The following is a 15,146-nucleotide window of genomic DNA, read 5'->3' on the forward strand; positions in this document are numbered from 1 at the left end:
TCGCTGCCAAAGGTATTTCTAACATATATTGACTCAGGAGGGTGAATACTTATCTAATTGAGGTATATTATTTTCATAAATAAAATAAAAATTAAATGAGAAATAAAATATATATATATATTTTTTTTTTGGGGCCCACTTTGTAACCCAACAAAATGTATGGCCATCGTATGTACGGCTGTGTGTTTCTTATTTTCTGTCACATGCAGAAATTATCGGAAGAGGAACCCAACCCCAGCCTACACACACACACTCAACACGACTGAAGTTCAATACTGCCTAGTGACTGCAAGATATCGGTTTACAGAAAGCCTAATTGTCACGCTCGTTGATTGAAGGATCGGACCAAGGTGCTGCGTGGTAGGCGAACATATTAATTTATTAAATGAACACAGACAAAACAACAAAATACAAACGAACGTAAAGTTCATGGAGGGAATATGCTTTTTACCAACTTTCTTGGTCATCTGGTCACGTTTATTGTTTCCTACCTAATTGCATTGTTCGAGCATGATGTGGATGTTATCTTCCCCTATATAAGGTAAGTAAGAATTTAGAACAAGAAGATTATAAACTATTATTATTTTTCAGTTGCCTAATAGTTTTTATTTTCCACGAACTGCCTTTCTTGATCAAAGCGTTAATAATTATACACATGTAGTGGAGGGATAGGCCTACGCCTTATCAATTATGTAGTACAATATAGAAATTATTGGGGATTTATTATTCTCCTAAATTGATGGGATGACTAACTTAGAAAGAATGCATTCTTGACTGGGCTAATGTAGGCTGTGACACCTGGCAGGCTGTGATTGATGTGAAGAGCTGTTTTAGGGGGTAAAATGAGATAAGGATTGTGTCTTCAAATGCTAGACTATACTGGTTCTTTGTGATCTGTGAACCTTCCTTGGACGTAGGAATGATGTCTAAGGGAGCTGGCTCTTCTCACTATGACAGGTTGTTATGAGGAACGTATGCCTGGTAACAGAAGAGGCTGGCAACAGGGGTGCATCAATGGATTGGCTGAGTAAGTTTAAACCACGCTCAAGCCTCTACTCTAATTGGCCAGCAAAGAAGTGGGAAATTCCCTCTGTCAGAGTATTTGAGTATTGAATCTGGAACAATGTCTTTAGTTCTCTGAAGTGCCCTGCGAGGTATTTCAAAGAGCCCGTATATACGAAACATCATATTTACCATTGAAGGTTTTTGCATTAATTAAAATAACTAGTATATCTTAGAAGTCGTGTTGACCTCTTTTGTTCCTAATACCAGATTTGAATTGACGCGACTTTGACAATTGGTGACCCCGACGCGGTCTGGTAGAAGGGACTTCGCTGGGTAAATGTCCGGCCCATTTGGTCACCTCTTTCATCGAACCGTGTGTTTCACAAACTGCCCGGGCTTCTAAAAAGGTAAGCAGATACCTATTGTTAAATAACCAAAGATCTGCACATTGGCTTTATCCAAATTAATTTTGTGAAACACCTGTCTGATGTAAGTGAACTAAATTATGAAACTATTATGAGTAGATAAACACAATATTGTGACATGCAAACCTTTAGTAAATGTGATGTTTAAACCATGGTACCAGAGAGTGTTGGTTCTACCGGCAAGGTCCGTTAAGATACGGCTAGGTTCAGGAGACAATACTGACATCTACCGGCAAGGTCCGTAATTGCGACAATACGGCTAAGGTTCAGAAGATATAGGGAATAATTGGTTTAAGTAATTGCTATCGGCAAGGTTCGTAACTACGACAGTACGACTAAGGTTCGAAGAATTACACCGGCAAGGTCCGTAACTGAGATACGGCTAGGTTCGGGAAATTTTAGATAATACTGGTGACTGGCAAGGTCCGTAACTAAGGGTTGCGGCTAGGTTCAGCACAGTGTTTTGAATAAAATAGACGCGGCTGTGTGCCCAAATAGATTGTGTGTGGAATATAAGTGTGTCATTTATGACTGTGTGACATATTTGACTGTGTGATAGGATTATGACTGTGTATTGTGAGTGAGTGCGATAACTGTGTACTATTTTTGCTGTGTGATAACTGTATACTACGTTTAACTGTGTACCATTTTTGGCTGTGAATACAAATAATATTTTAAAACAGTAAATCATGAGAATTACAATTAGGAAATAAGGTTTAAATTGTGCAAACGTTAACAAAAGACACCCATAGGAGGTACTATACAAAGTTAGACAGTGCGAGTGTTGTCGTATGCATGAAAGTGTGAATGATAAACCTGTATACCTTGATAGAAAACAAATTGGGAATCAAAAGACGTCTGTGGCTGTCCAAACGGTATAAATTGGGAATAACTGTTGGATTTGTGGTTGCTTAAAACATATAACCCGTTAAAAACAATTGGGAACATAAAACTAAAGTGATGAATGAGTGTGACTGAACTAGAACGTTTGAATTGATATATTTGAAATATAACATTTGGTGTTTGACATAGCATAATACTGCTTTTGAATAGTTGTGTCGAAGCAATTCAGTTTAGTATTTGATTTGATGTTTGATGTTTGACATAGCATAGTACTGGTTTTGGGTGCTTGGTTTGGGCTATTTGGTTTGTTGTTTGATTTGGCGTTTGATGTTTGACCGTACAAAGTGCTGGTTGAACAATTGGACTGAAATGATTCGGTTTGTCGTTTGGATGTGGGCGTGCACCAACTTTAACTAGTTAGGTGGGAATTATTTGATTTAAGTGGGTAGACTAGAGTGCTTTGAGTAACGGCGGAATATTGGAGGCGCGCTGGGACGAGAAGCAGCTCCTCACAGCTCCTCAAAAAGTAGAGTTGCGAGGGGAGGGGCTGGAGAGAGCGAAAGTGTGGCTTTTGGAGCCAGAAAAGACTGGCAGTTGGCTGGGAACGCATGTGGGTATTTGACGAGAGAATGTTCTAAACTTGCTCACCCGAGCATCATGGGTGAGAAAGTAGAGAATGTTTACATTTGCATTTTTGGTAATTTGGCAGACGCTCTTGTCCAGAGCGATTTATGGGAGCAATTGGGGCTGAGTGCCTTGCTCGAGGGCACATCGGCAGATTTTTAGCCTGGTCGGCTCGGGGATTGGAACCGGCGACCTCTCGGTTGTTGGCGCGGCGCTATAGATCACTAGGCTGCCTGCCGCCCCATATGAGTTTAAGATTGTGGCGTTGTTGGATCATGTGATGGTGGAATAAACTAAGTAAATGTTGTTTTAGACGTAATGTATAATATAGTACAAAGCAGATGGAGGGGTAAATTGAACTAATTATCATGGTAGAGCTAACGTAGTACAGTGAGGGAACTTCATTTTGTGTCAGAGGGTAAGACGAGATCATTAATGGTACTATTGGTGGAAATCTATTTATCATTTCAAGGCATGGAGTAACAATCTGCATTTATGAGTGTAAATTCCACTGCTGATGTGTTGATCGAATGAGTACGATGGAGTATTTAGTTTGGTAATGTTGAATGGACTATTTGTAGCGTGTTTTGGGGTTAAATAGAAAAACTAACTTATTCAATAGGGAGTCAAAGGGAGAGAGAGTTTTCTGCTGAGGTGAAAGCTACTGCGATTTTCATTTGGTGACGTCACTTGCTCTATGAACTGGGAGTAGTTACTTTGAGAGCATCGCAGATGGTGTGGAGTGACTGGCGATGTCCCTGGTTCGAACACAGGTAGGGACAGTAGACAAAGCTTTCGCAGTGGGCCTATATACCTAGATTACTATGTGGATTGAGAAATGTGAAAGGTTGAATTAGATAGCTTAAATAGAAGTATTCTAGAAAGAGAGATAGTTTGTACGTGTATTAAAAGTTGCATAAGATAGCTTTAGTAGTATTTTAGATAAGTTTATGAAAATATGTTTCAGGTACGAATGACATTATTTCCTAAGAAGGCAGATTGTAGGGACATTTCCCGCGCCTCCCCCATAATGCAGGAAGGAGCAGGAGAGGGAAAGGAGAGATAAGAGACAGGACATAGTTCAGATAATAGGAATGTCATTAAGCGTATGCTGATAAACGATAGCAAGTATTTGTTTTATTAATTAGGGCATAATCAGAGAGAACAGTTAAATAAATTGAATAGCGAACTGAAATGGGTTAGCGGGAAAATATAAAATAATTGGACGATTATAGAACGATAATTTATTTTGGTTAGGATGAAAGTATGCATTGGCTGTTGTGCTGGGGAAATAGCGCCAGCCTGTGGTGGGTTATGGATTTGTTACACAAACTTATATTTTAAATTAAAGTGATGGAATAGGCTACAATTATAACATTATCAGAAAAAAGACACAATTTAATGTGAAATAGTTATTACAATTATTATTGATAGTTATTACAGTTATTATCATTGATCCAGTAATGATATAAGGATAGTAGAGGAAGGCAGGGGATTTAATCTCATTTAGGGAAGTTATATTAGGAAGAAAATACCATTAAATGAGGGAACATTTGATGTAACCGTGATTGTATTGGCTAAAAACTCAAATATGACATTTACAGGGGAGACAGGAACAATAGAAAGGGAGACAGGTTTTCCTAGGGGGTTGAACAAATAATTGATAATGGATCATTTGAGATGAGATCACATGTAGCAGAGTTAGGGTAATCAATTAAATAATCATTGTATACTCGAGGAATTTTGAGTGGTTTAATGAATTAGATATGAGGAATTAGAATGATACAAACAATTATTGATGGGTTAAGACTGGGGATATCATGTTTTGTGTGTATCACCATCTCTAGATTATAACCAGGAGAAAGAGATTAGCTCATCTCAGTTAGGCAGTATTTTGGTCAAAAGAGGGAGCTACCAAATTAAGTTGAGCCTAACTATATCTGATTGTTATTTTTCAATTGGGTTTTTCAAATAAAAAAATAAAAAAAACACACCCAGCATGATGTTTATAAAGGGTTGTTATGTTGAATTTAGGGGGATTTTCAACAGATCATGGGTGGTGTTTACTATGCTATAGGATGGAACGGTTTGTTGGGGGATATTTGAACATAAATTAATGGAATTAGCTGCAGTAATCAAAGGAATGGTTATCACTAGGTAAATGGATAAAACAGGGGAAAAACATTACTGATTGGCAGAATACACCAAATGGGGATCAGTATGGCCACTCCACTGGGAGATATAGAAGAAAGTTAAATTGGAGAGCAAAAAACCCAGCCCAGGGTCCACCTGGAGATAAGTTTTAACGGATGACAGGAAGTGATTTTCTTAACTCAGGAACAGGAGGCTGAGTTAGCAGCAATTCCGTTCAAATTATGGTCACAAGGACAACAGATGTAAGACTAATTAAGGGGGTAGCTCCAGTACAAGTGATTCCTCAATCCGATAATAGACCATACCAAAAGCAATATACTATGAAACCAGAAGCAATAAAAGGGATAGCACCTACATTTGAGCATTTACTTAAGGGAGGGGTGATAATTCCTGGAGATGAGGTACAATGCATCTCTCCAGTATTTCCTGTTAGAAAGGAGGCACCTAGCGCCGACTGGAGGATGGTCATGGACTTACAGTTAGTTTAATAGAAATATAATTCCCAGAGTTCCATGTGTACCAGATCCACATACATTGCTGAACCAATTGAAACCAGAGAACTCCTATTTTACAGTGATAGATTTAGCTAATGCTTTCTTTAGAATCCCAGTTCATCCGGAAAGTCAGGGGTGGTTTGGCTTTACTTTTCAGGGAAGGAAATGGACTTACGTTAGGATGCCTCAAGGCTACTCAGAAAGTCTTACAATCTTTGTCCAGGCTATAACTAAGAATTTGGGAAAGTTTGAACCTAGGGAAGGAAGCAAAATGTTAGTTTATGTAGATGTTATTCTATTGGCTAATCCCACTCAGGAGGGATGTAAGAAGGATACAATCCAATTGTTAACCTTCCTTGGCAGAGCGAGGTCATTTACCTAGGACACACTATAACACAGGAGGGGCGAATGTTAAACTCATCCAGGAAAACTGCTATATTTGAAGCGCCAAAACCGTTAAAACAAAAAACAAATGATGAGCTTTTTGGTAATGATAAACTGCTGTAAAGCTTGGGTACTCCATTATGTACTGCATACGGGTAAATTAAGTGATCTTATCTATGGGAAGGCAATGGCAGCTCATGGTAAAGTAATTTGGAACTCTAAGGAGGCATACATACATCAGGGATGTTATCCAAATGGTAGAGAGTACAGAGGGATATGACATTGGTCGTGATTAAAAGATGATGAGGTTTTTTGGTGGGCTATTAGATATAGCTGGGTTAATCATGAACATAGAGATTTTTATTCTTTGTTACTAGACAGAAGACATAGGTGACCTAAGAATGGACTTGTCATGTCCAACAATTAGTCTTCAGGTCAAGCCCGGGAGAGCCTGGGTAGAACAGAGTTTGAACTAAACATAAGTGTTTTTACAAGATAAGAGATTGAAGATTGGATTACTAATTGATTCTGAACTGGATGAAAGTTGAATTTAGCTGCCATAAAAGAAAAAGGAAGTGGGAGGAGCAATAAAGAAGCAAAAGATAATCTCAAAAATGAAAGGCATGGCAATAGGATGATAAATTACATAAGGAATGGTTTAGAAAGGTGGTAATATTGACACATGGGCATATCATGTATCAAAAAGGGGGAGTGATAGGATTAAATAATATTGATAGGATTAAATAATATTGATAGGATTAAATAATATTGATAGGATTAAATAATATTGATAGGATTAAATAAAAAAATACTTAAAAATAAAAAACACAACAATAGAAATTGAGAGCTCAACATGTATGTGTGAAGATAGTTTATTAACCACACCTGTATGTCAGAGGTTTTGTGCCCCACAGGTGAACTAAAGGAGAAGGTGACCCACTCTATCTCACCAGGAGACTGGGTGTGGATCCAGTCCCTAAAAGAAGAAAAACTGGAAGCAGGCCTGTTGGGAAGGGCCCTATCAAGTCCTATTAGATCCATCTGGGTGCATGTCACACACTGAAAAAAGGTAAACCCAGTTACACCTGATGAACAAACACAGAGTTAGAAGAAAGAACCGATCACCACTAGGGCTCGGGGGTTGGCTCCTTAACGAAGATTCCCTTACCCTGTCTGATCATCCCTGTGTGAGTTTGGTAGAAGGTGAAGTAATGGGTTGGCGTCTGACATGTTCTCAGGGCAAGGGTGGGGATTCACAGGTCTCCTGACGGTAGGTAGCTGTCTGATTGTGGGGGCCATATTCCTAACACACTCAAACCCTTCTGATCAGCCAAAAGTAGTAGTTAACCTAAAACAAGTTGATAAAATAATACCTGAGCACAGTCTATGAAGGCATAGGAGACAGCTAGACGTAGGGAAAGGGGAAGATTAGGGACTTTAGGGGAGGACATCACTATATGTATGTCACCTTGTACATCCTGGGACTATGTAGTTGTTCATATCGAGAGCGTGGGGGTTATGTAAATCTCCATACACAGTTTAGGGACAGGTGTAGTATTGTGAAAGTAGGGAATTACCAGAAATGGCAGTGCGACCCATAGAAGGGTAGGTACTGTCTGAAAGTCTGAAGTACGCAAAAACAGGTTTATCCTCCATGCAAGCCACCTGGGAATGTGGTGAAAGAGTCTTGTAGTAACTTGAACTATCTGTATCCCCCGATAACAAAGTCATTCCGACCGAGGTTGCCTACGTTTGAAGTCTCAGGGGATTCTAATTGTTTTTTAGGACTAGTAAGATAGGATACAGAGTAGGGCATCTTAGCTCTGCTCCTACACAGAGAATATCATAACTAAAAGAGAACATGACTAATCTCTCCTCTTTGTTGCAGCCAGAGGATTTTAGGAGCTAAAACCAGGCCCGTGCTGACATCTGATGGTTGTGTGGTGATAACTGATTGTGAACTCACCTACATACGCAAACAATCAAACGTGTCAGAGACTGGTGAGTTGTCACGTAGAAAGTATGACCTCCTCCCGGGATCCTTTGATGAAAGGATCCTGTGATGGGATAGGAGCACCTCGAGGGTGTCACGATCGTCAGGGAGAGGAGTAGACCAAGGCGCAGCGTGATGAACGAACATACTTTAATTAGTTAAAGTGTAAACACAATACAAAACAAGAAACGACTCGTGACGTCCACGGTATCAATGACCAAACACGGAACAAAAACCCACAAACACAAAGGGAAAACATACAGTTTAAATATGGCTCCCAATCAGAGACAACCAGCCAACAGCTGACACTCGTTGCCTCTGATTGGGAGTCACTCAGGCAAAACATAGAAATCAACAAACTAGAACCCCCAACATAGAAATAAACCACATAGAATGAACACACCCTGGCTCAACATATGGAGTCCCAGAACCAGGGTGTGACAGTACCCCCCCCTAAAGGCGCGGACTGCGACCTCGCCTCAAAAAGAGCAAAACAGGGGAGGGCTGGGTGGGCATACCTCCTCGGCGGCGGTTCTAGCTCCGGCCTTGCCCACCACCCTCCAACAAACCCCCCATAGCGCCCCTGGTCCGGTCTGGCCCCGCTGGCTGGAGCTGGACTGGACGTAGCAGGAGCGGTAAGCTTCAGCTCCGTAGTGGAGCCGTTGACCGGTACCTGGTTAGGCACCGGTGACCCAGGCACGGGTTGTGCCGAACAGACGACGCGCACCCCTGGCTTGGTGCGTGAGGCAGGAAAGGACCGGACCTGGCTGACGATGCGCACCCCTGGCTTGGTGCGTGGAGCAGCAACGGGCCGGACCGGGCTGACGATGCGCACCCCTGGCTTGGTGCGTGGAGCCGGAACGGGCCTCACCGGACTGACGACTCGCACCCCTGGCTTGGTGCGTGGAGCAGCAACGGGCCTTGCCAGGCTGACGACTCGCACCCCTGGCTTGGTGCGAGTAGCAGGAACGGGCTGGACCGGGCTGACGACTCGCACCCCTGGCTTGGTGCGAGTGGCAGGAACAGGCCGGGCCGGGCTGGCGACGCGCACCGTAGACTTGGTGCGAGTGGCAGGAACAGGCCGGGCCGGGCTGGCGACGCGCACCGTAGACTTGGTGCGAGTGGCAGGAACAGGCCGAGCCGGGCTGGCGACGCGCACCGTAGACTTGGTGCGAGTGGCAGGAACAGGCCGGGCCGGGCTGGCGACGCGCACCGTAGGCTTGGTGCGTGGAGCAGGGACAGGCCGGACTGGGCTGGCGACGCACACCGTAGGCTTGGTGCGTGGAGCAGGGATAGGCCGGACTGGGCTGGCGACGCACACTGTAGGCTTGGTGCGTGGAGCAGGGATAGGCCGGACTGGGCTGGCGACGCACACCGTAGGCTTGGTGCGTGGAGCAGGGACAGGCCAAACCGGGCTGTGGAGACGGATAGGAGACCTGGAGTGAAGAGCGGCCACAACCCGTCCCGGCTGAATGCCTACCCTCACACACTCTGTGTGAGGCATCCGCACAGGGCTGTGTACCCGTACTGGCATAACAGCACGTGACACCGGAGCAGGATATCCGGGACCGCGGAGAGGCATTGGAGACCACGAGCGTTGAGCCGGCACACTCCGTCCTGGCTGCATACCCACCTTCGCACGACACGTGCGGGGCGCTCGCACAGGACGTACAGGACTATGCCGGACCACTCGTGGCACAGAACGCCGCTCCGCAAACCGCGGAACCTGCCCCGTCCCATGCTGCCATGCCGGAGTACGGGACGTTGGTTCCGCTCTCCTTCCAGGCTCCGCCAACCTGCCTTCTGGCCCCCCAAACCCGGTGGCCTCCTCTCCAAATCGCCCTGTGGCAGCCTCCTGCTGCCCAGCCGCCCATGCAGTGTGCCCCCCCCTAAATTTTTTTTTGGGTTGCCTCTCGTCCTTCCGACGATGACACTGCTGACGCCGCTGCTCCTCTCTCGCCAGGGCCTTAATCCTTGCCCATGGCCCTTTGCCCCCGAGCATGTCCTCCCAGGACCACGATTTGCCCACCTGGGCCATCGCCAGCCTCTCCATCTCCTTTCCTGGCGCTTCCTCCCATGTCCAGTCTGCCTGCTCCTGGACACGCTGCTTGGTCCTGGTAAGGTGGGTTTTTCTGTCACGATCGTCAGGGAGAGGAGTAGACCAAGGCGCAGCGTGATGAACGAACATACTTTAATTAGTTAAAGTGTAAACACAATACAAAACAAGAAACGACTCGTGACGTCCACGGTATCAATGACCAAACACGGAACAAAAACCCACAAACACAAAGGGAAAACATACAGTTTAAATATGGCTCCCAATCAGAGACAACCAGCCAACAGCTGACACTCGTTGCCTCTGATTGGGAGTCACTCAGGCAAAACATAGAAATCAACAAACTAGAACCCCCAACATAGAAATAAACCACATAGAATGAACACACCCTGGCTCAACATATGGAGTCCCAGAACCAGGGTGTGACAGAGGGGTTCCAGAAAAATTCAAAGCTAGGAATCAGATCGCAGTTGAGTTTGAATCAAGTATTTTCTGGTGGTCAACAATTAATAAAAACGTAGATTGGATAAATTATATTTACTGTAAACAGCAAAGATTTATAAACCACACTCGTGATGCAATAAAGGGATTAGCTGAGCAGACAGCGGCAACTAGCTTAATGACATGGCAGAATAGAATAGCTTTAGATATACTTTTGGCTGAGCGGGGCGGAGTTTGTGTTCTGTTTGGATCTATGTGCTGTATTTTCATCCTCAAACAATATAGCACCGGACGGGTCAGTGACAAAAGAGCTTCAGGGGAGTAACTACGCTGGTGAACAAACTGGCTGAGAACTCTGGTATTGATAGCTCCATAAACGGTTGGTTTGATAACATATTTGATAAATGGAAAACTATTGTTATAACTATTCTGGGTGAAGTTATAGCTTCTATGGGTATACTTGTTCTTTGTGGATGTTGTCTTATTTCCTGTGTCTGAGGTTTGGTGAGAAAGGAGATGGAGAAGGTGATTTCCCAACAGATGGTGAGATACGGCCCAATCCTGGACTCCAACCTAAGGAATTGAGGATATGACCTACCAGGCTTGGTGGAGTGACACTAGAGGGTGTCTAAAGGGGGCCAAAATATACTTCTCTGTTTGTGTTTTATGTTTTAATAGTCTTATGTTTTGTGTTCTATTAATCCTGTGTTTTATGCTTTATTAATCAAGTTAACCATGTGAATGTTTGTCTTTCCTTATGTGATGGTTTGAAGTTTTTTGATGACTGGTAACAATTTGCAGGTTGGGTGTAGATGGACTGAGGGTTTAAATTTTTTTGTATCATTATGGCCTATTAATAAAAGTGTGATTTTTTGTTTGTATTGTATTATAATGAATGACAATCTGTGTTTTCTTATTTTTTGAATCACACCTTATTAGGTGTGAAAAGGGGGATTATTTGGGATCTATTATTCTCCTAAATTGATGGGATGACTAACTTAGAAAGAATGCATTCTTGACTGGGCTAATGTAGGCTGTGACACCTGGCAGGCTGTGATTGATGTGAAGAGCTGTTTTAGGGGGTAAAATGAGATAAGGATTGTGTCTTCAAATGCTAGACTATACTGGTTCTTTGTGATCTGTGAACCTTCCTTGGACGTAGGAATGATGTCTAAGGGAGCTGGCTCTTCTCACTATGACAGGTTGTTATGAGGAACGTATGCCTGGTAACAGAAGAGGCTGGCAACAGGGGTGCATCAATGGATTGGCTGAGTAAGTTTAAACCACGCTCAAGCCTCTACTCTAATTGGCCAGCAGAGAAGTGGGAAATTCCCTCTGTCAGAGTATTTGAGTATTGAATCTGGAACAATGTCTTTAGTTCTCTGAAGTGCCCTGCGAGGTATTTCAAAGAGCCCGTATATACGAAACATCATATTTACCATTGAAGGTTTTTGCATTAATTAAAATAACTAGTATATCTTAGAAGTCGTGTTGACCTCTTTTGTTCCTAATACCAGATTTGAATTGACGCGACTTTGACAAAATCATGCACAAAGTAGCCTATACAAACGCAAAGCAAGTGAAATATATTCACATGCGCGCTGCACACAGCATAGTTTCAACGGAATATCATCTGTCAGGTAGCAAGAGCGTTCAGCTCTCAACTGGGTACCAGTAAATGCTAATCAATGCAACAATGGGTATGCAACCCAGGTATTGAAAAAGTATTGGTTGAGTATTGACGATGCGCAATTCAGTAATCATGCTCTGTTGGAATAAACATGGCTTTCCCAAAACACCTTCCCAATTAAATGTTGACTGCGAGGCCTACCTGGCAGAATGATATCATACTGATTTGTATCAATCGGGAGAGCATTTGTTAAGCAAACTCTGCCATCACATGTAGGACATTGTACAGTAGCCTACAGAAACACTGCTAGTTTATAAACGTTATCTTGCTAGGTGCGCAATTGAATTAAAGGGGAACTATATTTTTCGATTTTCCCCAGACCTAAAAAATGGTCTCCTGATGTGGTTTAACATTGTTGTTGACTTAGAACATCACATTTGTGTTGATTTTCTGTTAAATAATGTCCTTTTGAGAGTGAAAACCAGACAAATCTGTAGGAAAACTACAGAAAATATAATTTTTCACACAGGGCACCTTTCCTTTGCTGGGAGGGCCGTTTGGGTAATTTGGGGCAACATTAGAGTATACCCACTTTTCCAGACACTAATGTGATACAATTTCCCTTAATAATCACAGCTTTTGATGAGTGCAAATATAAAGCATATTTCCATTACCCACACTGATTTAAATAATAAAGAAGTCAAATCAAATGTTATTTGTCACATGCTTCGTAAACAACAGTTGTATAAGTGAAAAAAGTATCACATTGTAGCCAGCGGTGTAGTGGTGCCTAGCGAAGTATTTATATACTTATTTGTTAAGTATCATTGGGGATTAAGAAGTGAGTATATGCAAAAATAAAGTCAACAAAGTGGGTATACGGCATATGGCCTCCACTACGCCACTGATTTTAGCGACAAAAATTAAATCGGTTTAGTTTTCCCCATTTGAGCACTCTACTTGGCTGCAACCCACAGTCATTGGCTGCTACCCAGGTCCTAACGCCTAGACCTCTCTACACGGCCTAGTTCTTCATGATGTCGTATGACAAACAGCATAAAATGAATAATAACACCATCTTGCGCCGGTTGGGCTACTCAGGTCCCAGCTGTGTAGCCTACTGCATAGGGGCCTGTGAACTACTTACTAGCCAGTGTGTCCTCACTTTACTTTTAAAGGGAAAGAGCTCTTACACTAAAAGGGCATTATTAACTGTTTCGCAATTTCACAGTATTATTCCAACCTCATGGTGTGGAAATATAAAACACAGGAAAATCAAGTTTTTGAGTGCACTGGGCCTTAAACAGATCAAAATATTTAAAATGACCTCCAGACATGACATACACATTAAACCTGAACTCTTATTTTCTTTAGTGAAATTGGGGCTAAACCCCCAGAGAGTTGAATCTTTGGCTTGATGACGATCATCACTGCATTTGCAGGTGAGCACAGAAAGACACTAAAACCATGAATGATCTTTTGTTTTTGTCTGAGCTTAAGCAACCCCATGTGTTTTCCCAGGTCAGAGACTGTGCCAAAAGCTTTAGTCACACATCCCATTTTTTTGAAAATGAAAACAGAAATGCATGGTAAGACAGGGCAGGGATAAATGGTATAAGACCATTTTACTGAGTATTACATATCACTTCCCTATGTTTTAAAGTGCAAATTAAATAAACAAATAAATAACTATTGTAGCAGGTTTCACATTGGCCTACAGTAGCCTGTGAGCAAATACTGTCTAAATGGGACATTTTAAAATAAAAACATTCACTCCATGTGCCATGCCAAAGACTCTACAGGTATGGCCACCATATATGCCAGATACAAGTTTGTGGAAAAGCTCAATGAGAAGGCAGGTGTGCCCCCAGCACTGAACCAGGCTGCTTTCTGGATTGGAATTATTTCTTGTTTGGGGATATGTTTTGTTGCTACTTTCCAGGTAGGTTGTCGCCTCTTTAGTGAGAAGATGGAGTGGGATATTCCATACATGATCTCTCTGGTGTGTTCTTTTTCCCCAGGAGACAACGATTATACAAATGCATGATGCAGGTGCAATACTCTTCTTCGTTTCTGGTGTGCTGTACACCATCCTCCAGTCCATCATATCCTATAAGGCCTACCCCTATGGATGTTCCTTGGCCTTGTGTCATACGCGCACCGGAATGGCAACCATCGCCTTCCTGGCAGTTTCCCCCAGTATCCTTGAAAACAATAGTAACCAATGGTGTCTAAATGATTTGAATCATGAATGACCATTGTTTTATCAAAGAAAAGGTCTCCTTAATTTTCCATCCAGCTATTATCTGTGTCTTACTGCATAGAACAGAAGACAAGGTACAGTATGAGCACATCTTTATCAAGAACACAACTCACATAAACAACAAAGATGGATGACATTCTGAATCCATATAGGCTTTATAGGCTAGAGAAGCTATACGTGCCAATATCAGTCTCTCTCCGACTCTCCGTCATTACAGGACTATGTGTTCCATCTGGTGAGTGCTGTGAGTGAGTGGATCGTGGCCTTCAGCTTCATCTTCTTCTTCTTCTTCTTCACCTATATCCACGACTTTAAAGTGAGTTTTCAGTCACCGCTCTGTCATTGTGGTGGGAATGATTCTCCTTTTCTTCTCCTTTAAAGTGTTTTTATTTCTCTTTGTCTTGTTTCTTACAGAGGTTTACTCTGAAGCTGAGAACAGAGTTTGTTTCCTGACGAAGCATCGATTTTAACCTTTTAATCAGAATATTTACAAAATCAAATGTATTTTTCTACTTTTATAAAGCAAAAGTACCGTGCCTTCGGAAAGTATTCAGACCCTTTCACTTTTTCCACATTTTGTTACGTTACAGACTTATTCTAAAATGGATTAAATTGTTTTTTCCCCCTCAATCTACACAAAATACACCATAATGACAAAGCAAAGACAGGTTTTTAGACATTTTTACAAATAAAAAACTGAAATATTACATTTACATAAGTATTCAGACCCTTTACTCAGTCCTTTGTTGAAGCACCTTTGGCAGCGAGTACAGCCTCAATTCTTCTTGGGTATGACACTACAAGCTTGGCACACCTGTATTTGGGGAGTTTCTC

At 42.4% G+C, this 15,146-nt stretch overlaps 1 pseudogene across 1 annotated transcript; it reads left to right on the forward strand.

Annotated features, from left to right (window-relative positions):
- Positions 1-429: 429 nt before the first annotated feature.
- LOC311129262 (DNA damage-regulated autophagy modulator protein 1-like) lies at positions 430-14,765 on the forward strand (annotated as a pseudogene). Its single transcript has 7 exons — positions 430-541; positions 13,424-13,491; positions 13,852-13,991; positions 14,071-14,248; positions 14,349-14,386; positions 14,530-14,628; positions 14,727-14,765. The product of its transcript is annotated as a DNA damage-regulated autophagy modulator protein 1-like (transcript).
- The last annotated feature ends 381 nt before the right edge of the window (positions 14,766-15,146 follow it).

Source organism: Coregonus lavaretus (genome assembly GCF_964263955.1).
Source record: "Coregonus lavaretus genome assembly, chromosome: 5".
Lineage (NCBI taxonomy): Eukaryota > Metazoa > Chordata > Actinopteri > Salmoniformes > Salmonidae > Coregonus > Coregonus lavaretus.